The 23,556-nt window shown below is 45.5% G+C and overlaps 1 protein-coding gene across 1 annotated transcript in view; it reads left to right on the top strand.

Annotated features, from left to right (window-relative positions):
• The window catches only part of PRUNE2 (prune homolog 2 with BCH domain), a 554,668-nt gene that overhangs the window by 282,041 nt on the left and 249,071 nt on the right, over nt 1-23,556 (top strand). The window lies entirely within an intron of this gene.

The raw sequence follows: 23,556 nt of genomic DNA, 5'->3' as shown, positions 1-23,556 counted from the left end.
AGATCTTGCGATCGCTGCCAGCGGGATCAAGTATCGCAGACATGATTAAACATGTCGCAAAGGAAGAACATCTAGTCCCGCTCCAGGCGGCTGTTCGCACTGCCATGGCTAATGTAGAGACATGCCGTAAATGCGACCGGACGGGCCATGTCGCAGCAGACTGTCCTCAGGCGAAGGATTCGCCGACAACACCTCCCCCGCGACAAAACCGATCCAGGGGATCGTGTTGGGCTTGTGGAAGGAAAGGGCATTTTGCTAAGGAATGCAGGCGTAAAACACAGGGAAACGGGAGGGGGAGAGGGCATCTGGGCCGCGCACAGTCCTCTCCCACCCGAGGTATGAGGCGGCCCAACTATGCCAATCCTGGTTGGGGCAGGATGTTCTCGGACCAGCTGCCCCTTCGGAAAGCAACCAATTTTATGGTCCAACCGACAATTCAGCCAACTTTGTCCCTGTTCCAAGAACAACAGGGGCCGCCCTTTGGGGGCGGGACCCCAGGGTGGCCCTGGCAGTAAAGTGTGACAACCCACCAGTGGTGTGGGGGACCTGTTTTCTCTGTAACAATCCAAACAGTACTACCATTGGCATTTCTTTTTTGATTGACACCGGAGCAGACGTTACTGTCATCTCTGAATCGAATTGGCCACTGCACTGGAAATTAGTGGACGCCCCCATGGTGGGTGGGGTCGGGGGACTAACCCGAGCTTGGAAGAGTGCTGAATTGATAGCAATAACACTTCACACTGAAAAGGGACCAGAGAAAACTATTGCCCTCTTTCCATACGTCATGCCAGGAGTCCCTCCCCTCTTAGGAAGGGACGCTCTAACCCTACTAAAAGCCAGAGTGACAAATTTACCATGAGGGCCACTGCCGCACACCCACTCCCACCAATTAGACTGACATGGAAATCATCTGACCCAGTGTGGGTCGAGCAGTGGCCCCTGTCAAAGCCTCGAATGGACGCTCTTCTTGAGCTAGTTGACCGTGAATTACAGCGAGGTCACATAGAACCCTCCACCAGTCCATGGAACACCCCAGTTTTTGTAACATCCAAACGAAGTGGCAAGCGATTTCTCCTGCTCCACGACCTGCTTGAAGTAAACAAAAGAATCCAACCAATGGGTCCTGTTCAAACGCTGTTGCCCATGAACTCTATGATACCAGTGGGACAACCCTGTGCCGTTCTTGACATCAAGGACTGTTTCTTTTCAGTATCCCTGCATGAGGAGGACAAGGAGCGGTTTGCTTTTTCTGTTGTGTTCCCGAACAGCCAGCGCCCCAACCTGTGCTTCCAGTGGAAGGTGCTGCCTCAAGGAATGATCAACTCACCCACCATCTGCCAGATCACAGTGGATCGAGCACTGGCACCAGTTCGACGCAGCGACCCAACCGCGACCATCATTCAATACATGGATGACATCTTGATCGCCACGCCGTCAGGAAATCAAGTGGATCAGCTGGTGTCGATGGTTTCAGAGACTTTGAAAACAAATGGGTTTGAGATCGCGAGCGCAAAGGTCAAAAAGGGACCATGTGTAAGCTTTTTGGGAGTGGGGATCACAGGTTCTTATGTGACCCCTCCCCAAATAAAGATCCGTCGGGACATTAAAACACTCCATGACATGCAGCAGTTAGTGGGATCCCTGCAATGGCTCCGTAACATCGTTCTGATCCCTCCTGCAACCATGGCCCCCTTGTATGATCTCCTGAAAGGAAAGAACCCATGGGAACAGAAAACCCTGACAACAGAGGCAATGAACTCTCTTGATTTCATCGAGCAGCAGATATCGTCAAGCACGCTCGCCAGGTGGAACCCAGATGTACCACTCGACCTGTACGTACATATCACAGAGGGAGGGGGAGTAGGGGCGTTAGCCCAAGGACCTCCTGAGAAAGCTCAACCAATACAGTGGGTAGTCCTGGGAAAACCATCACGTGCATTCTCTCCAGGAGTCGAGTGCCTTGGCAACCTCATCAAGAAAGGCAGAAAACTCGCCCTGAAACATCTGGGCATCGAACCTGCCAGGATATACCTACCCTTTCACAAACAGCTTCCAACGCAATCAGTGGCAATGTCAGAGGATCTGGCCATAGCCCTCCTTGGGTTTGGCGGGGAAGTTCGGTATGCCACAAGGGCCCCCTGGACTCAAATACTGGCAATTGTTGATATCGACCTCCCACGGAAGGTCATGGACTGGCCCCAGCAGGGACCAACAGTTTTCACAGACACATCCTCAGTGACATCAACTGCAGCAGCGGTATGGCAGTCGGAAGAAGAATGGCACTGTGTCAAAATGACCGACTGCACGCTCTCAGTCCAGCAGCTGGAGGCATCGGCAGTAGTACTGGCATGTGGACTATTTCCAATGGAGCACCTTAATATTGTGACTGATTCCATGTTTGTGGCTAAGTTTTGCCTGGCCATGTCGGGGCCCGGTGTGTCTACATCCACAGCAGCTTTAATGCTGGAAGAAGCACTTTTTTCCCAAAAGGGCACTATATCAGTCATTCATGTCAACAGCCACAACCCAATTAAAGGGTTTTTTCAAACCGGCAATGACAAAGCAGACGCCGCCGCAAAAGGGTTGTGGACGCTAAGAGATGCCCGTCAGCTGCATGAGTCCCTTCACATCGGAGCCAAAGCGCTAGTCAAGAAATGTGGGATCTCGGCCACGGATGCAAAACATATAGTAGCCACATGTCCCCACTGTCAAAAAAGCACCATTGTGGTCTGGAGGAATAAACCCCAGAGGCCTCAAAGCCTCAGAACTGTGGCAGACAGACTTTACGCTTTGCCAATTGCTCAAACCCCGAGTGGCTAGCGATGACTGTGGACACTTATAGTGGAGTTATCATAGCCACACAACATCCTAAAACTGATTCTAAAGCAACTATCCAGCATTGGCTAACGGCCATGGCATGGCTCGGTGTCCCAAACCAGATAAAAACAGACAACGGCCCAAACTTTGTTTCTAAATCAGCCCAAGCATTCGCCTCGAAATGGGGTATTACCCTTATACAGGGCATTCCGTACAATAGCACAGGGCAGGCCATAGTCGAGCAAGCGAACCAAACTTTGAAATCCAAACTGGAAGTATTGGCAAAAGCAGAAGGTTTCACCAGTGTCATTCCTTCGAGTGATCAGGCGCGTCTACTGACAACAGCTCTATTGGCACTAAATCAGTTCCCCGGGGGGGGAAGCAAACAGCCCCACCCAAAAACACTGGGCCGCTCAAGCGCTAGAGGAAGGCCCGTCAGTCATAATCAGAAATGAGCTGGGAGAGTGGGAACAAGGGTGGAGACTAGTTCTGACAGGGCGAGGGTACGCTGCCGTCAAAAAGGACGGCAGGGTTAAGTGGTGTCCACTTAAATCTATCAAACTGGACCTCCAGAATAAGGCTAATGAAAACTGTGAGTCTTTATCCACAGGATTTGTTCATCGGACGCCCTCGTAACCTGTACATCCCGCTGGAAACAGTGGATGACAAACCAGCAGTTACTCCACCTGTACCCAGAAGCTCCACACCGGTAACATCTGGACAATGCCGGGATAGTCCCAAAAAAGGGAGGCTGCAATGTTACTGCATAATCTTACTTTTGGGGATGGTAGTACCATCCAGTGGCTCGTATGGCCACCAACCATGGGAATGGGTGCTAATGAGATGGGAGGATCAAAAAATACTGCACAAGATCGTAACCTCAGGACCCCCTAGCTTTCAGGTTAATATCTGCAATTTAGTCCTGGTTGACCCCTGTTATCAGGATGCAAGTTTTTATATTTGCCCCAGCTCTAACCCTGGCAGAACATACTGTAACCTGCCCAATCATTACTTTTGTGCCTATTGGGGATGTGAAACTATAGCCTCAGACTGGACACCAGAGGCAGGACCGGACAAGTATCTGACACTCCAGCGAGGACCTTATGGATGTGTCACTCCCCCTAAAGATCCTCTTAGGCCGGGATTTGCAGCGTCCGGTAGAAAGATCAGAAACTGGTGTCTCTATTTTATGTTAAACGTAACCAAGGAAAATGACCTGGGATGGACCATCGGTAAAACCTGGGGCTTTAGGTACTGGGAATCTGGCAGAGATAGAGAGGGACTATTTTTTATCAAAAAACAGAAAGTAAAGACCAGCACAGCGATCGGCCCCAATGCTGTGATCAAAAGTGATAATCGGCAAAGAAAAGGAAACTTGCCAACCTCAACCCCCGTTCCAACCAGTTCCCTGCCAATTGAGCAAATGGCTCTCTTAAGCAAACCAAAGATGAACCCCTACTATTTGCCCGACAAACTGTTTTTTGATGTGTTAGATGCCACCTTTCGGTCACTGAATCAGTCAAACCCGAATCTCACAAAATCCTGTTGGTTATGCTATGATGTGTATCCCCCTTTTTATGAAGGCGTTGCCCTCAATGCTTCTTTTAGCTATTCATCAGACAACAATCCAGCCCAGTGCAGTTGGGACACACCACGGAAAGGGATCACTCTGAATCAGGTTAGAGGCCAAGGCGTGTGCTTTGGTAATACCACGCTGGTTAACTGGGGTAGTGATATTTGTGTAAATACTGTTGTAATTAACAAAAACTATAAATGGGCTATCCCTTCCGCATCTGCAATGTGGATCTGCCACAAATTGGGAGTAACACCCTGTGTTTCCCTTGAACGCTTTGATGCTTCTACTGATTTTTGTGTACAGGTTTTGATTGTTCCTAGGGTCCTATACCATCCAGAAGAAGAGATGTACTACTATTGGGGAGAAGATAACAGCAGGCTCCAAAAAAGAGAGGTACTAACAGCTGTGACCATAGCGATGCTGCTCGGTCTGGGAGTAGCCGGCATGGCCACAGGAGTGACTTCCCTGGCAACCCAACAACGAGGCCTATCTCAACTACAAGCTGTCATCGATGAGGACTTGCAAAAAATCGAAAAGTCTATGACCTCTCTGGAAAAATCTCTTTCCTCACTTTCAGAGGTTGTTTTGCAAAATAGACGGGGGTTAGATCTTCTATTCATGAAGCAAGGAGGCCTTTGTACCGCCTTAAAGGAGGAATGTTGCTTTTATGCTGATCACACAGGAGTAGCCAGAGATTCGATGACTGAATTGAGAGAGAGATTGGCCCAAAGAAAGAAAGACAGGGAAGCCCAACAAGGGTGGTTTGAATCATGGTTTAACCATTCACCGTGGCTAACCACCCTGGTATCCACCTTGGCAGGGCCGATCATAATGATCGTGATGACACTGATTTTTGGACCCTTTATTCTGAATAGGCTTATGTCCTTTGTCAAGAGCCGCCTAGAGAGGGTCAACATCATGTTTGTGGAACATCAACAACTGCTTTATGAATATTCTTGCTTTAAATTTTCCCTAGCTATCCCTAGCTGTACCTTGTTCTTTTTGCCTAAAGTGCCTTATGCTTTTATACTCAAGTTTGTGATATATACATTTTTTAAGGTTGCTATAGAACATAGATTAAGAGTAGGATATTTTAGCTGATCTGACTATGTATTTGGTACGTTTTATATAACACTATGGTACATATACTTTTAAGACTGTTACACGTATATTTTTAGCATTTTTATATTTTAACCCATTTATTTAGGCATGGAGAGGGGGGAAATGTGGGCAGTAGGGCCTGGCGTGGGTAGTTAGGGCCTGGCGGTCGGAAGATGTCGCGCTGTACAGAAAGATGCGCTTTACAGAAAGATAAGACACCTTTCCAGATAGCCAATAGCACTAACCTTTGATGTAAGCAGACGGAAGCTACGTTGTAAACCTAAGCTATATAATGCAGTGTTGCATACCAATAAACGCCATTTGCCATCCACCACATTGGTGTCAGTGGGCTAATGACCCAAGCGACCTGGAATTGGTCGTCGTGCTGTGCCTGAACCAGGTCACCGTTGCCGTGAGAAAGGCAACAAACTGGGGCTCTTTGTTTTCTGTTAAACAAAACCCTAAAGAAACCCCTACTGAGTTCCTTGATTGACTTCAGGAAGCAATGTGGAAATATACCACCTTGGACCCACCTGGAGACCTAGGGAAAATACAGTTAATTTCCCTGTTCATGGGCCAATCCTCATATGATATCAAAAGAAAGCTCTAGAAACTGAAGGCAGAGGAACAGCGTAATATAGAAAAGTTATTGGAAGAAGCTTGGTGTATATTTCAAAATAGGGAAGGGATCGAAAGGTAGAATCTAGGGAAACTCATTTCTACCATTACTATAGCAGCCCTTAAAGAATGTGCCACAAAGATAAGCACATCCTGGTCTGATAAGCCCAGGGGTGGGTGTGGTGAACAGGTAGGAGTCAAAGAGATGTGGTGGCCACTCTGGCACTGACCCCTGCAAGTACACAGGAAAGACCCCCTGGAAGTGACACCTGGAAGTGACATATTCATTGTAATATAAGTAGGGTGTGGGGCCAGGTGGAGTTGCAATAAATGAACTGTATAGAAAGTCCTGAGAGACGCCTGCTTTGAGAGAGAAGCTAACAACTAACCTGGATGGTGCTCCCACAAGGATTCAAGAACAGCCCTACCATTTTTGAGAGGCAATTGGCCAAAGATCTTGAAAGATGGCTGGTTTCCCCAGGAGAAGGGATTCATCTACATTATGTAGATGACCTGATGATGTTGTAGGATGTTGCAGTCCCCTGAGAATCTAGCCAGGCTTCTTGGGAGCTCTTCGTAGGCTTCTCCCTCCAGCCCGGTGCCATCTCCACCCCAGGGGTCCCTTCGCGGTAAGGGTGACACTGCACTGTCAGGGTCCAGATTTGTACAATAAACACCATCTGCCCCTTTGCAATATTCTCATACATAGATCTCAAAATGGTGACTCAAGTTCGCAAGTTACATCAATGGAGTTTTACAACCAGGACTATGAATTAACAACGAAACAATTCTTGGATGTCTTGTTGTCTCGTTCAAAGGGCAATGAACCAATTACTCACAGCTAGTTTTACCCACACAGGGATGCTACTGCTGCTGCTGTGTGAGAGTTTACCGCATGTTCCCAGGTTGATCTGGCTTCAGCAGACAGCGGGCAGTTAACGACGCTCTTCGTGACAAGCGCTTGCTTGGTTTATGGGTAAACTGAGGCATGGCACGATTCTAGTGGCAAGGGGAAGCAGGCTAGGCAGATCCAGCTTCTAGGCTTGTGGCTTCTCCGGTTTGCATGTGTATGGCTCGTGGCTTTATCCCAGGCTTCGGACCAGGCAGGGCAGGGCAATTCGAGGCAGCTTCTACGAGACGGGTCCAAGTATGCGTGAAAGCAAGGTTTGAGCAAGGCTTGAAGCAAGGCTTCAGCAGGCTTGAGCAAGGCAAGGGTGACTACCAAGTCACTTGTATATATACAAATTGCCAGAGATTGGTTGGTCCAATGGGGCACTTAAGCTAACGCTAGCTGCCCAATGGAAAAGCATTCTGCCAGGCTATAGCCATAAAAGGCAAAAACAAGGACCTTGTATCTGGGGGAACAGTGGTCATCTTATGTGCTCTCACTCAGATAAACAGCTTGTTTACCAGACAGGCAGGAGTCCTGTCCCCTTTGTTCTTTTTCCCACATTGCCCTGTTTTTCTGCAGGAAGGAGGGGAGAGAAAGGGACCCTGTCTAGACATCTTAAGGCCTGTCTGGGTTTGTACTGGGCCATGTCATGGCCCTACCATGACACACCACCCCCTGACCCTATGGGGCAATTGATCTTGGGCCAATAAATGCCCTTTAGTGAGGGTGCACTGTGAACCCTAGTTTAAACAAGCATAATGTCTTACATATCAATACAGTGGTTTACACATTTAAGCATAGTGACTTACAGTACCATATGCACTATATGAGCAGTGTATACAACCACACAAACCATGTAGCCATAAACAGTGTTACACAAAACACTGTGGAGAGCAACATATGCTCTGAGCCCAATACTGTGGTGCTCTTTCAATTAACCATCCCCTGACTGGTGATGGGTGCATCTCCAGTATGACACTGAATTAATCAAAGTGTCCATGGGGCTCATTTAGCAGAGTTAATGCTTTGTTGTAGCAATATAAAGCAAGATTATACTAACTGCTATGCATTCAGCTGTTAGGCAAGCTAATATGGCTTGAAAGCAGAGTGAGTGTACCTAAGATTTTAGTACTATATCAGCCTAAACATTCAATGCTTAAAGCTATGGTGAAGCAAACAGCAAATCATTATCTTATACATCCCAATTCCCAAAACACCTTACTATCCTGCTATACTTCAATTCTGAGAGGCACTTAAGTTCCGGGTTTGATTTAATGCATGGAATAGCATTAACCAGATACTCTGCTGTCCCTTGGAATTAATTGATGTGAACTAAGGGCGCTGTTCCCTTTGATCATATTCTAAGGCAGGCCGAATGCAACACGCAGGAATCCAGCAGATCCGGGTATCTGTGGAAATACAGGCATATCCGTGGCCCCAAGTAATAAGGTCAAAAGTACCTTCCCAAGCACAGGTTTGTAAATTGCGGACCTACACTGGGACCTTCTTGCCAAAGGGTCGCTTGCTGACTATAATGATAAGAAATGAGTTAATATTACAGGGTTCGTACTATTCTGAGAAACAGTTAAATAATTCAAGGTATATACTGCTTTACATAGCCTGCTGTGTGGTGTCTCCCCTGACATTCCCCCTTTTCTGTTTTTAGGGGAGTGGGGTGAGCCATCTTGATAAGCTATGAGCTCATGTCATTTCCCCTTTAACCATTTGAGAGGATTACTCAACTCTGACATTCTGGCAAGTCAGCATACAAATCCATGTGAACATATTCCCCAATTACATGGCATTAAGGCATTGTGATATTCAGTCACAAATGAGATGTTTTCTAGGGGGACACTCGTGTGATCAGCTCTGGATTAACATTCTCGATCTCAAACAGTACAGGCATTGTGAGCAGTCCTAGTGGCCAGTGGACTGTCAGCACAGTTAACAGTCTTCATTTGACTGTGGTGATTTGCCATGCGTTGACTTCTGCATGGTCAGCTCATGACATGGGTGGGCTCTGGCATGCTGGCATCACAAAAACCTGTAGGTAGAAAAAGATGAATCCCTTTCCTAGCCTTTGCTTTTTCCTAGGGTAAACTCTGCATCAAATTAAAAAAAAAAAAAAAGTTCATATTCTTATAATCCTTCTCTTAAAACTTTTGTGAACACAAAGACCAAAACAGCATTCCATAACATCCCTAAAATAAACTCCTAAGTCATGCAATACCAAAAATTCCTAAAAACTTAAAGAACTATGTGAGCATGGAACCATCAAAGTAATATGCAGAAAAATACCCAAAAAGATGTTACGTTACATAAAGCACGCTTTTCAAAATGAGAACCTATTCACCATATATAGACCTCTTTTGAGATTGCTGGCATGTTCCAAAAAATGAAAAAAAGGAAAAAAAAAAGGAGGTTTTAACCAGAAAGAAGAAGAAAAAAAAACTTAACCTATGAACTCGTGAAACAGCTCATTCCAATACCCAGTAGCACTCACACAGTATTATGCTCATGCATTAGGGAACATACCTTAACACAATCACTAAAGACTTATAAACTGTCATGTTACCTATAGCTTAACATTCCTCCGTGTCACCTAACATACCTTACCACAAACACCACATATGTCCTACAAGCACTCGTTAATCATTATGCTTACTGTAAGAATGCAATGATTGCAAACAATAACTTTCCAAGATCCCTCACAATCAGAAACATGGCAAAGGCAATATATATATCAGGTTTGCATTCACAAAATGGTGAAATACCTTTCCTAACAAAATGTAATACTGTTAGTTTAAAATCAGAACACAGGTTTTTACAGACAATAAACAGCTGCCAACAAGGGTCTGAGATAATAGGGAGAGAGGGGAAAAAAAGGGGGGGGATGGCAAACGGCAGTAGAAAAGGCATTTTTTTCCATTGTTCACAAGCTGTTGTCTTAAGAAATGTGCAGATTTTCAAATTCTAGAATGAAGGTTCTGTTTGCATGCTTTTTCACTATTTTTTTTGATGACGAAAAAACAGAGTGATGTTTCTTTGAAGAACTCCAAGGTTGGCAAACTGCTGTGTCTTGGTGTAGGAAAGCTATGGAAAGCTGCCACCTGCCTCCCCCCTGAGGTTGGCAACACTGCTTCAGGGCCTAGCCAAACCCATGTTGCATTCTAAGATGACGCATTGTAGTCCATGAGATCGGAGTCCACTCGGCCAGCCGGTCAGGGTGCCAAATCACCGGGCAGGCAAGGATAGATGTGGATAAGTCCATGTCACCTTCTTGGAGCGCGTGATCCTTTATCTTTTGCCAACTTTTCACAGGATCAGGGTCTTGGGTTGATACTGTGGCAGGTTCTACAATTGACAAATTCTGAGCAACAGTTCCAGACGGGGCATACCCCCAACCTGCAGTTTGCAGGGAAAATAGATCAATGAGCAGTGCCTCCGCATCACTCTCTTGGGGTCGAACTGTAGGGTCTAGCGAGGGTGCGGGGGGGTGTGATAGGTTCGTGGGGACTAATCAGAGAGTCCATCAGAGGGACAGCAGGTGTTATAGGTTCATGGGAGCTTACCGCAGGGTGCAGAGGGTGGTATGGGGTCACTAAAGTCTGTGAAATCGTCCTTTGAAGACAGCAGACAAACTTTAAAGGGAAGAGATGACAGCAGCTCTAAGGGTAATTGATCCTTTTGGGCCTTCTCCGGGGGTGCCATTGTCGTCTCAGCCGCTGTGGCAACCGTTCTATGCACCTTAAGCTGCCATAATGAGTCAATTACTGAGCACCAAGTTGTAAGAGCTGAAGTGGCACGTACATCTCCCTGTGTCGCAGCATCAAAGAGATGCTTTCCTGCTTCCTCCCAGGTTTCCACAAAAAGAGCAGTCTACACGTCAGCTGGTATCCTGTTTTTCTTACACCAAATGAACAAGAGACGTAAAGCCGGCTCCTCAAACTGAATGCTGTGCTTTTTTAGTATGTGCATGAATACAGACAGAATTGACTTCTCCTCTGTGGAGACCTGCACCCCCATTGTCCTGTACGTGACAGTTCACCTTGTCAGAGTTCTGAGGCTTTTAGAATCCGGATTATTTTGGTTGAAAGCACAGATCAGCAATATTCACTTTCACTGTGACTGTAGATTTCTTATTTTAATAGTAATGGGCAGCTGACACCGCTAACCCCGTGAATTCCACCGTGACTGACACTGCCGTGAACAACTGTGTTAATATTAATTACCAGCTGAGAAACATTGGATCCCAGGATATTCACTGCGACTGGAACCACTGCCAAAACCTATTTTAATATTAATGACCAGTGAAAAACTTTAGATTCCATGGAATTCACTGTGACTGACACTGCCGCCAACACCTATTTTAATATTAATAGCCAACTAAAACCGCTGGATTTTGTGGAATTCACTCCTGTGGAATTCACTACGATGTTCTTAACACCTGTTCCTCAGGTGTACGGATCCGCTGAAAGAATATTCTTACTCCTTGGCCCGAAAAAGGAAGGGTCCGGGAGCACCCTGCAGGGCAGGAAGGGATTTGAGTTCAAAAGTGAGCTCCAGCCACTCCACAACATTGCTGTTGTCATACCCTGTAGGGGTTATCAGGCTACTGCAGAGCAGAGGAAGAGTCTGCTTTCGAAAGCACCGAACCAGGCGTTCCACTGTGTCAGTGTGAGCTGAAATTCCCCCACCCCCCCTGACAATAACCAGGCTAGCCCAGTCTGGAAGCAAATGAAAGCTGTATTTACAAAGCAGAATCTACAATCTATGATGAAATGCAATGAATATGTACAAATATACAAAATTCACAACATTTACAAAAATATACAATCAACATAAAAGCACAACCAATCTCCCTTTGCTTCCCCCCAAAGGGGACCCTTCCCAAAGGGGCCTTCCTCTCCCAGGAGCTTCCCCCCCAGACCTGCCTTGGACAGAAAGCAGAGTGAGTTAGAGCAGAAAGTTGTTAACTTAGCTGCCAAGGTCAGTGTGTTATCTTCAGCCAGAAGAGAAGAAGAAGAAAACAGCAGCCAGACAGCCCAGCAACTGCCCCGACTGCAGAACGCAGAATGTGCAGAGTGCCTACTTTGTTTTGGGTAATAGTTCTTAAACATTTCTATCTATCCAATGGAAGTGTTTAGAACAATCACTATTTTGCTTTCTTACACCCAATAGTGACTTATTTACACTCTTTCACTTTCTCTGTTCTGAACTTTGCAAGGAAAAATTAAAAAGACAGTTTCAAACCATCACACACCCAGGGCTTCTCCATTGGTCAGGGTCTGGTCCACGGGTCTTCTACCCCATAGGGGAAATATTCAGTGGTGTGGCAGTGTGAGCTGAAATTCCCAAGGAACTGAGGACTTTCCTGGGAATGGCAGGCTGGTGTCGGCTGTGGATACTTAATTATGGCATCTTAGTCAAACCCCTCTATTAGAGGGTAAAGGACAATCCAAAACTCTTGACATGGACCAAGGAAGGTAAACAAGCTTTTCAGACCTTGAAGGAAGAACTATTACGAGCCCCAGCTCTGGGCCTGCCTGACATCTCAACGTCATTCTTGCTTTTTTCATGAGAAGCAGGGGATGGCTTTGGGAGTGTTGGCACAAAACATTGGCCCCTATAGAAGAGGCTTATTTTTCAAACCAGCTGGATGAAGTAAAGGATGGCTGAGCTGTTTAAGAGCAGTATCAGCTGTGGTTATCGACATTCAAGAAACAAACAAATTTACCTTCGGGCAGAAAATAACTGTTTGTATCTCTTACAGTAGCAGCTATACTAGAACACAAAGGGAGCCACTGCTTATCTCCTTCAGGATTCCTCAAATACCAGGTTATCCTAGTAATGCAGGATCATGTGGAAATACTCAAAACTAACCTAATCAATCCTGCAGTGTTTCTATCGTCAACCCAGGAGGATTCAGAAACCCTCCACCGTGACTGTCTGGAAGTAATTGAAAGCACATATGTCAGTAGACCTGATTTGAAGGAGGAACACCTCCCAGATGCCAAAACCTGGTATACATATGGTAGCAGTTTCATGAAGAACGGAGAACGTAAGTCTGGATATGCAATAACAACTCTTGACTCTGTCATAGAATCAAAACCATAAGTTCCTGGGACTTTGGTTCAAAAAGCAGAAATTAATGCACTCATTAGAGCACTGCAGAAAGATCAATGAAAACAAATCGGCATATGGACAGATTCCAAATATGTCTTCGGAGTGGTGCATACTCATGGGGTGGTATGAAAAGAAAGGATTATTAACAGAACCACAGAATCAACCAGGTTGGAAAGAGACCTCCAAGATCAAGTTCAACGGATCACCCAACCCTATCTAATTAACTAGACCATGGCACTAAGTGCCTCATCCAATCTCTTCTTAAACAACTCCAGGGACATTGACCCTACCACCTCCCTGGGCAGCCCAGTCCAATGGGCAATCACTCTTTCTGTGAAGAACTTCCCTCAAAGATCAAGCCTAAACTTCCCCCTGCGTAGCTTGAGACTGTCCTCTTGTTCTGTTGCTGGATGCCTGGGAGAAGAGACCAACCCCCACCTGGATGCAACTACCCTTCAGGTAGTAGTAGACACCAATAAGGTCTCCCCTGAGCCTCCTCTTTTCCAGGCTAAACAACCCCAGCTCCCTCAGCCACTCCTCATAGGGTTTGTGTTCCAGACCCCTCACCAGCTTTGTTGCCCTTCTCTGGACATGTTTGAGAAACTCAGCATCTTTCTTGAATTGAGGGGCCCAGAACTGGACACAGTACTCAAGGTGTGGTCTGACCAGTGGAGAGTACAGAATCACAGAATCAACCAGGTTGGAAGAGACCTCCAAGATCATGAAGTCCAACTGATCAGCCAACCCTTCTTAAACACCTACAGGGATGTTGACCCCACCACCTCCCTGGCCAGTCCCTTCCAATAGGCAATCACTCCTTCTGTGAAGAACTTCTTTCTAAGATCAAGCCTAAACTTCGTCTTGCACAACTTGAGACTGTGCCCTCTTGTTCTTCTGCTAGTAGCCTGGGACAAGACACCAACTCCCACCTGGCTACAACCATCCTTCAAACTGGACACAGTACTCAAGGTGTGGCCTAACCAGTTCTGAGTACAGGGGCAGAATGACTTCCCTGCTCCTGCTGGCCACACTATTCCTGATACAGGCCAGGATGCCATTGGCCTTCCTGGCCACCTGAGCACACGGCTGGCTCATGTTCAGCCAGCTGTCAACCAGTACCCCCAGGTCCCTTTCTGCCCTTCCGCTCTCCAGCCACTCTGTCCCCGGCCTGTAGCACTGTATGGGGTTGTTGTGGCCAATGTGTAGAACCTGGTACTTAGACATGTCTCATTCCATTTGACTCTGCCCATCTATCCAGCCTGTCAAGGTCCCTCTGCAGAGCCCTTCTACCCTCTAACAGATCGACACCTGCTCCCCACTTGGTGTCATCTGCACACTTACTGATGATGGACTCAATCCACTCATCCAGATCACCAATAAAGATATTGAACAGGATGGGGCCCAACACTGATCCCTGGGGGACACCACTAGTGACTGTCCTCCAACTGGAAGTGGCACCATTCACCACTGCTCTCTGGGCCCGGCCCTCCAGCCAGTTCTTAACCCAGTGTGGAGTGCAACTGTCCAAGCTGTGGGCTCCCAGCTTTGCCAGAAGTTTGCTATGGGGGACAGTGTTGGAGGCCTTGCTGAAGTCCAGGTAGACTTCAGCAATTTGTGGACATGTCAGCATCAGAGAAGGGCTGGTTGGAGATGTGATGGTAGGAGGCTGTCAAGGGTGCAGTGATCATGAAATAGTGGAGTTTTCAATATGCAGGGAAACAGCAGGAACAGGGAAGTCATTGTGCCCCTGTACTCAGCACTGGTTAGGCCACACCTCGAGTACTGTGTCCAGTTCTGGGCCCCTCAATTTAAGAAGGACATTGAGACTCTTGAACGTGTCCAGAGAAGGGCAACGAGGCTGGTGAGAGGCCTCGAACACAAGCCCTATGAGGAGAGGCTGAAGGAGCTGGGATTGTTTAGCCTGGAGAGGAGGCGGCTCAGGGGAGACCTTGTTGCTCTCAACAGCTACCTGAAGGGAGGTTGCAGCCAGGAGGGGGTTGGTCTCTTCTCCCAGGCAATCAGCACCACAACAAGAGGACACAGTCTCAAGATGCACCAGGGGAAGTTTAGGCTTGAGGTGAGGAGAAATTTTTTCACGGAGAGAGTTGTTAGCCATTGGAATGTGCTGCCCAGGGAGGTGGTGGAGTCACCATCCCTGGAGGTGTTCAAGAGGGGATTGGATGTGGCTCTTGGTGCCATGGTTTAGTAGTCATGAGGTCTTGGGTGACAGGTTGTACTTGATGATCCTTCAGGTCTTTTCTAACCTTATTGATTCTGTGATTCTGTGAAACAATTAGAAGCAACAACAAAACCCTTACTTTGGACTTCCAGAGGGCAGACTTCAGCTTATTTAAGCAACTAACCCGGAGAGTACCTTGGGAAGCAGGATGTTGTTAGATCATGTAGGAGAAAAATTAGAGAGGCAAAAGCCCAGTTAGACCTTAAACTGGCCACTTCTGTGAAGGACAATAAAAAGCATTTAAATAAATATATTAATGCTAAAAAGAGGGGCAAGAAGAACCTCCACTCTTTATTGGACTTGGAGGGGAATATTGTAACTAAAGATGAGGAAAAGGCAGAGGTACTAAATACCTTCTTTGCTTCCATTTTCAACAGTAAGATGGGAGGGCTTCAGGATAACTGGCCTCCTGAACTGGTAGATGGGGTCAGGGAGCAGTATAGACCCCCTGTAATCTAGGAGGAAGCAGTTAGAGCCACTTGGATTCCCACAAGTCTATGGGACCAGATGGGATACATCCTAGGGTAATGAGAGAGCTGGCAGATGAGCTCGCCAAGCCACTCTCCATCTTTTTTTCAACAGTCCTGGCACACTGGTGAGGTCCCAGATGGCTGGAAGCTGGCCAACATGATGCCCATCCACAGGAAGGACTGGAAGGAGGAGCCAGGGCATTACAGGCCAGTCAGCCTGACCTCAGTGCCAGGCAAGATTATGGAGCAGATCATCTTGGGGGCAATCACAGTGCACCTGCAGGATGGCCAAGGGATCAGGCCCAGCCAACATAGATTTAGGAAAGGCAGGTCCTGCCTGAACAACCTGATCTCCTTCTATGATCAGGTGACCCGACTGGTGGATGTGGGGAAGGATGTGGATGTAGTCTATCTGGACTTCAGCAAGGCCTTTGACACTGTCCCCCATAGCAAACTTCTGGCAAAGCTGGCAGCCCAGAGTTTGGACAGGTGCACTCTGCACTGGGTTAGGAACTGGCTGGATGGCTGGGCCCAGAGAGTGGTGATGAATGGTGCCACATCCAGCTGGCAGTGAGTCACTAGTGGTGTCCCCCAGGGATCAGTGTTGGGCCCAATCCTGTTCAATATCTTTATTGATGATCTGGATAAGTGGATTGAGTCCATCATCAGTAAGTGTGCAGATGACACCAAGTGGGGAGCAGGTGTCAATCTGTTAGAGGGTAGAAGGGCTCTGCAGAAGGACCTTGACAGGCTGGATAGATGGGCAGAGTCAAATGGAATGAGATTTAACATGTCTAAGTGCCAGGTTCTACACATTGGCCACAACAACCCCATGCAGTGCTACAGGCTGGGGACAGAGTGGCTGGAGAGCGGAAGGGCAGAACAGGGCCTGGGGGTACTGGTTGACAGTAGGCTGAACATGAGCCAACGGTGTGCTCACATGGCCAAGAAGGCCAATGGCATCCTGGCCTGTATCAGGAATAGCGTGGCCAGCAAGAGAAGGGAAGTCATTCTGCCCCTGTACTCAGAACTGGTTAGGCCACACCTTGAGTACTGTGTCCAGGTCTGGGCCCCTCAATTCAAGAAAGATGTTGAGTTACCCATATGTGTCCAGAGAAGGGCAAAAAAGCTGGTGAGGGGTCTGGAACACAAGCCCTATGAGGAGCAGCTGAGGCAGCTGGGGTTGTTTAGCCTGGAAAAGAGGAGGCTCAGGGGAGACCTTATTGCTGTCTACTACTACCTGAAGGGTGGTAGTAGCCAGGTGGGGGGTTGGTCTCTTCTCTCAGGCTACCAGCAAAAGAACAAGAGGACTCAGTCTCAAGCTGTCCAATGGGAGGTTTAGGCTTGATCTTAGGAAGAAGTTCTTCACTGAAAGAGTGTTTCCCATTGGAATGGGCTGCCCAGGGAGGTGGTGGGGTCAACGTCCCTGGAGGTGTTTAAGAAGAGACTGGATGAGGCACTTAGTGCCATGATCTAGTTGATTAGTTAGGCTTGGGTGATCGTTTGGACTTAACGATCTTGGAGGTCTCTTCCAACTTGGTTGATTCTGTGATTCAGAGGGTCTCTTTTTATTGCCAGTGTGGTGCAAGGAATAAATAAGGTGCTGCAGATTAACTGGCAGCTTCACACTCCTTATAGGCCACAAGCCAGTGGGCAAGTATAAAAAATGAACCACTTGCTTAAACAACAGATTGTCAAAATTGGACAGGAGGCCAAGTTACCATGGCCTCAAGCATTACCTTTGGTTTTATTGAGAATCAGGACCAAACCTAAAAGTAAATAGAAAGTGAGCCCCTTTGAAATGTTGTATGGAAGATCCTATGGACTCACCATGGAGGGGAAGATATGAACCAACTGGGAGAAAGCTATGTTCAAAACTACATAATTGCATTATCTAAACAATTGTCTCAGATTAATAGATATGTAATAAGCACTCGGTCAAGGGGATTAGATGGCCCGTTACATGATATACAACCTGGAGACTATGTGTACATAAAAACAATAGTAGGAGACCTGTTCCAGAAGAAATGGCAATGACTCTAACAAGTGTTACTGGTTACATATACTGCTGTAAAGGTAAAAGGTGTAACTGCTCAGATACACTATTCCAGGACTAAGAAGGCTACAAAATATAAGGAGGATCCTCCACTCGAGCAAAAATGGACTTCTGAACATATTGGATCAGCAAAACTGTGATTCCAGAAATCATCATTGTGATCTTTTACATCACAGCGGGAAAGGCAGATAACTGCATCATCCATCAAGAGCTAGATGATATCCCTGATCCTGGAGACCGGACCAGGAATAGGTATTCAGGTAATGTGGGTCTGAGTATCACAGAATAAATAATAAGGCATACACAGTTTTAAAAATTGATGGCCAAATTTAGAGAGACTGGGGAAATTCAGGACATGTTCCGTCCTCTGTAATAAAACAACTCGGTTGATATGGCATGCAAATTTTAAGTGAAGCGAGTGTACTCAATCACTGTAATGCTGGTTGGCATTTATATATATAATTTGGAAAAGCTACAATGGTGTGTATCTTCAACAACATGGTTTTATCAAGAATATTGTCAGGTAAAGGTGTGGTGGGTTGGATTTCCCCCTCACATTAACCACACCAGACTAGCTCACTTCGGAAGCAAATTAAGCTGTCTTTACAAGCAAAAACTACAGTCTACAATCGAATGCAATGAACATATTAAAAATATACAGTATTTACAATATTTACAGATATGTACAATTAACAAAAACAGCACAAAACCCTCCTGGCCAAAGCCAGGAAAGCTCTCTCTCTGCCTCCCCCTTTCCTGCCTTCCCCAGACCCCCCTGGCCAAAGGAAAAAGAGAGAAGAAGCAGAGATTTATGTTAGACTTAGCGTTCAAGGTCAGTATGTTATCTTCTTCAGCAAAGAAAGCACGAAAAGAAACACAGAAGCACCCTGCTAGACTGCTGCAGATTGCTTTGAGAACAGAATCTTTAGAGACCTTTCCCTCTAATGGAATCATTTAGAATAATCATTATTTTTCCTTTTTACACCCAATAGTGATTTATTTACATTCTTACTACTTTGTGCTCAAGATCTGTAGAAAATTTTAAAGGCATAGCCCTAAAACCATCAGAGAAGGTTTGACCTAAAGTGAGTTCAATAATTCAGTGCATAGGAATTGTACAAAATTAAAGGAAAATTATGAAATCGCACCAACAAGTGACTCTAATTTTGATCCTAACAGATAAGACCACCACATATAATATGGTTAAAGCTCTAGCTGCTAAATTGGTTTTGAATTACAATGTACCAACAAAACATATAAAATATGTTATATATGGGGAAAATGTAACCTGCAATAAGAAGGTAAAATCTTTCACCCAACCATTTACCTTTGGAAGTATGGTTACTTGTATTGCATCTGGGAATGCTGAAAATGTCACCATAAATGTAAAATACAACAGTACTGAAAAAGAATGTCTTACTATAGGGGTATTGCTAAAGGCTACTTTAAGTGCTGTCTGTCAGCAACCTCAATGTAGTCTTACTATAGTAAATAATGGTGAGGCACTTTATAAACTAAATGCAAAGTGGAGGCTAGAAAGCCTTTCAGGAATATTTCCCTTTTTGCTCAAAATACTATAGAGAGAGACAACTAATCCAAATCCAACCACCATCCCTCTGTTTGAACAAGCTGACTGCTGTAAAATACCACAACCTCTCATTCACAGGTCCTTATGTGGTAAAACAGTCCAATGAGCAGAAATTATTTTTTGATCCCACATATTCTTTAAAGAAGGTACTGATAAAAGTACAAGATGATATATCTCAGATAAAATCAGAATGCCTACCTTTTATCTCACAAAGTCTTAAAGGATGGAGGGCATGGTTACATTCCAGAGCTCATCACTCAAGGAGAGATTTAACTGGATGGTTTGGATCTGGGCTAGGAGTTTTAAACTTCATTGATCAAGAGATACTGGTTAATAAACTGAGCACGATCACCTCTAATCTGGAAAAGCTAGAAGTACCATTAAGGACATCCCTAATTACTCTAGCTGAATCACAGAAATTAACCGCTGACTTCATCTCCTTGCTATCCAAACATACTACTGAGGATTTCCAAGCAGTAGCAGCTTTTGTAGAAGGGTTACAAGGAAATGTCTCTATTGCCATTCAATCTGTACAGACCCAGCTCTGGATACAATCTGTGGTTTCTGATATAATCAGGGAAGAAATTAGAGAAATTATTGCTAAGAACAAGACTACCACTCCATTCGAATTAAAACGTCAGGCTTGGTTAATTTCACCTATGATAACACAAAGGAACAAATTGAAGCCTATGTACTCCCAGTTCAAGGAGCAAAGGTGTGGGATATTTTCCCTATTTTAGCATTAGGAGCAACCAATCAAGATGCAGTAGTTAGACCAATAGGACACAATGTTTGGACAAAATATAACGATAATACAGGCAAATGGCAGACTGTTAGTACTGAAGTCTGCATCCCAAAGGAACAGTTAGGACATGTTTGCGAAAATGAGGTAATTGAAAATGAAGATCTGTGCTTAGACACAGAAGACAGTGTTTGCACTTTTGAGATGCTTCCCTTGGGACATGCTCAGTCACAGGTATATTATTGTAGTTGTGATGGTTTGAAACCGTCTTTTTAATTTTTCCTTGCAAAGTTCAGAACAGAGAAAGTGAAAGAATGTAAATAAGTCACTATTGGGTGTAAGAAAGCAAAATAACGATTGTTCTAAACACTTCCATTGGATAGATAGAAATGTTTAAGAACTATTACCCAAAACAAAGTAGGCATTCGGCACATTCTGCGTTCGGCAGTGGGGGCAGTTGCTGGGCTGTCTGGCTGCTGTTTCTTCTTCTCTTCTGGCTGAAGATAACACACTGACCTTGGCAGCTAAGTTAACAACTTTCTGCTTAACTAACTCTGCTTCTCTGTCCAAGGGGGTCTGGGGGGGGAAGCTCCTGGGAGAGGGAGGCCCCTTTGGGAGGATCCCCTTGGGGGGAAGCAAAGGGAGATCGATTGTGCTTTTTCTGTTGATTGTATATATTTGTGAATGTTGTGAATTTTGTATATTTGTACATATTCATTGCATTTCATTGTAGAATTTAGACTCTGCTTGTAAATACAGCTTTTCATTTGCTTCCAGACTGAGCTAGCCTGGTTATTGTTGGTGGGGGGGGGAATTTCAGCTCACACCGACACACGTTGGGCGCCAAAAATAAAAAGAGTGTCGGTGTGAGCTGAAATTCCCCCCCCCATCGACAAGTAACCAGGCTAGCTCAGTCTGGAAGCAAATGAAAAGCTGTATTTACAAGCAGAGTCTAAATTCTACAATGAAATGCAATGAATATGTACAAATATACAAAATTCACAACATTCACAAATATATACAATCAACAGAAAAAGCACAATCGATCTCCCTTTGCTTCCCCCCAAGGGGATCCTCCCAAAGGGGCCTCCCTCTCCCAGGAGCTTCCCCCCCCAGACCCCCTTGGACAGAGAAGCAGAGTTAGTTAAGCAGAAAGTTGTTAACTTAGCTGCCAAGGTCAGTGTGTTATCTTCAGCCAGAAGAGAAGAAGAAACAGCAGCCAGACAGCCCAGCAACTGCCCCCACTGCCGAACGCAGAATGTGCCGAATGCCTACTTTGTTTTGGGTAATAGTTCTTAAACATTTCTATCTATCCAATGGAAGTGTTTAGAACAATCGTTATTTTGCTTTCTTACACCCAATAGTGACTTATTTACATTCTTTCACTTTCTCTGTTCTGAACTTTGCAAGGAAAAATTAAAAAGACGGTTTCAAACCATCACAGTAGTGGTTTGAAAAAAAGACACTGATATTCCCCACTATGAGAAATCAGGAATTTACAGCATTTTTACAACTGTAGGGCATTACCACTCTGGACAAGGGATTCTGGGTCGCTCTCTCGCTTTCCAAGTCCCAAGCATATGGGTGTCTGTCCCGTGTTTTCGGGATTTCTGGACGATATTTTCCCTTTCCCCTTCTTTCTGTTTTATATATACACTAATGTAACTTGATAGTTTTGTAGTGGAAGAGTAAATATTCTGTGTAAGTCAGCTAGAAAAAACTCCCTGCCCTTTTTTTCCTCCTTGTCTTATCTCTTGGTGAGAGAGGAGGGAGGAGGCAGGAGGGGGAAAGGGGGGAAACACTAAAACCATAACATTCCTTTTGGCACCCAATGTGGGGCACGAAAAAGCAGCAAAAGCAGCAGTATTTAATTAAGACAGGAGATTGTATTTAATTTGGCAGGAGGGTGCCAAGTTGAACTACACAAAGAACGTTTCCCTTCATGTTAATAAGGTCACTTTCTTGGCTCTGTTACCTCTTTTGGTGGCATTATATGAGTTCTCATGTAAACTCTCATGCATTTTTTGTCTTTGCATGCCCTTTGATAACTGTGGTTTCTTTTATGATGCTTGCATTTGTCACTGATGAAATGGCTTAAGGTTATCCTGATACTGTGTCTTCTGCTTGCTGTTTTGATTTGGTATAAGTGGATTATTACACCAATTATTTGGTTAGTCCACATTTTGTATACCACGTCATCTTTTATCAGTAGTCTCACTCAACTGATGAATGTAACAGAAAAGGGCATTTATTCACCTTTAGAGGGTTTTGATTATTATTATTGAGACACCACACCAGACTGCTTCTGACATTGTGTCTCTTAAACGTGTGCTTGATTTTAGTCAGAATATTGCAAATTTCTTCCAAGAATGCTGTCTGGAGACCCACTCTGAGGTTGAATAACTATGAGTGGCAAGGTATGTGGGAAAGCCTGAGCCAGTGTTTGACCCACTGGCCACCTCCAGTGTTTTGGAGCTTCCTTCCTGAGAAATTGCAAAACCCCGACGAGCTGGTGTTGTCAACCTGGAAATTCCCCAGAGACACAAATCACTGCAATGTGTTGGGGTCTAGCCCATGCATATTGAGCTCTTTACAGTGCCATTCAGCATAAAGAGGAAGAGGAGGTTTCCAGGCCTACAAACTGATCAAGAAACACAGAAGTAGCTTCAGAGAGCCAGCATGTGCCAATATCAGTTGCTCCTGTACAGAAAAAGTACGCACAGAGGAAAGCTCGTACTGCAAAGGATGAGGATGAACCAGGGCCATCACATAAACAACAAGAAGTGCCAGAGATTCTAAAGATGCCAGAGATAGTTACTCAATCTTTATCATATGGTTTATTTAAGTGATATATGAAAGGACTATAGTTGCCAGCCAAACAACCCCATTGTCACCTGGCTGCTTTGATGCTGGGATATGGGAGCTAATAGTTTGGAGTTGGACAGCAGAGAAGCCAAGCAGTTGGGATCTTTGTCTAGGGAAGCAGGCATTAACAGGGGTATTGGGAAATCAATACCAATCCTCAGCCTCTGGATACGGCTTCTAGCAAGTGTGAAGGGTATGTACCCCACCAAAGATGATACGAAGGATCATCTTGGGAGATGGACTACCATGGAGAAAGGTATCCAATACCTGAGGGAACTAGATGTGCTGGAGAAGCTCTATAATGAGACAGACGACAATCCCATATCTTTAAACCCAGTGTGGCAGTTTAGGCTGGGTGCCCCCTGCCACTGCTGCATGAGATACACCTCTGGTGTCCCAGGTACCCGCCCACTAGGGGTGGACACAGGAAACGGCATATTTCTACCCATAAATCCTGCGCCCT

This window comes from Indicator indicator, chromosome Z (genome assembly GCF_027791375.1).
Source record: "Indicator indicator isolate 239-I01 chromosome Z, UM_Iind_1.1, whole genome shotgun sequence".
Classification (NCBI taxonomy): domain Eukaryota; kingdom Metazoa; phylum Chordata; class Aves; order Piciformes; family Indicatoridae; genus Indicator; species Indicator indicator.
The sequence above is the reverse complement of the archived record's forward strand: the minus strand, read 5'-3'. Positions and strand labels throughout refer to the sequence as shown.